General features: G+C 54.1%; 1 non-coding gene across 1 annotated transcript; it reads left to right on the forward strand.

The window, feature by feature from the left end:
- The first annotated feature begins 317 nt into the window (after positions 1–317).
- TRNAT-GGU (transfer RNA threonine (anticodon GGU)) lies at positions 318–389 on the forward strand. Its single transcript has one exon. It is a non-coding gene; the product is annotated as a tRNA-Thr (tRNA).
- Positions 390–778: the final 389 nt, after the last annotated feature.

Here is a 778-nt window from a genome sequence, read left to right on the forward strand (position 1 = left end):
GGCCGGCTAGCGAGGATCGTGGGGCCCAGCCACGCTGCGCAGCAGCCTCCCCAGGGCCAGGCAGGGATCACAGGGCCCAGATGTACTGTGCGGCAGCCTCCCTGGGGCCTGGCTGGCCAGCCGGAATTGCTGCAGGGCCTGGAAAAGTTACTGTCACAGTTCAGTTTGCACTTGATTATCCCAGACGGTGTGGCCTAATATGCTAATACTAGGAGATGTGATCTAATATACTACTGAGTTCCTGCTGGGCTTTTTCTACAAAAAAACCCTGGACCTATGCATTTGTCTAGGGTGGTGGGCCAGGTGTGTGTGTGAGTGGGGCTGTGGCTCAGTGGTAGAGCATCTGCTTGGTAAGCAGAAGGTCCCAGGTTCAATCCCTGGCATCTCCAACTAAAAAGAGTCCTGGCAGATAGGTGTGAAAAACCTCAGCTTGAGACCCTGGAGAGTCAGTTTGGTGTAGTGGTTAAGTGTGCGGACTCTTATCTGGGAGAACCGGGTTTGATTCCCCACTCCTCCACTTGCACCTGCTGGAATGGCCTTGGGTTAGCCATAGCTCTGGAAGAGGTTGTCCTTGAAAGGGCAGCTGCTGGGAGAGCCCTCTCCAGCCCCACCCACCTCACAGGGTGTCTGTTGTGGGGGAGGAAGGGAAAGGAGATTGTGAGCCGCTCTGAGACTCTTCGGAGTGGAGGGCGGGATATAAATCCAATATCTTCTTCTTCTTCTTCTGAGTAGACAATACTGACTTTGATGGACTCAGGGTCTGATTCAGTAGAAGGCA

The sequence above is a fragment of the Heteronotia binoei genome, chromosome 3, assembly GCF_032191835.1.
Source record: "Heteronotia binoei isolate CCM8104 ecotype False Entrance Well chromosome 3, APGP_CSIRO_Hbin_v1, whole genome shotgun sequence".
Lineage (NCBI taxonomy): Eukaryota > Metazoa > Chordata > Lepidosauria > Squamata > Gekkonidae > Heteronotia > Heteronotia binoei.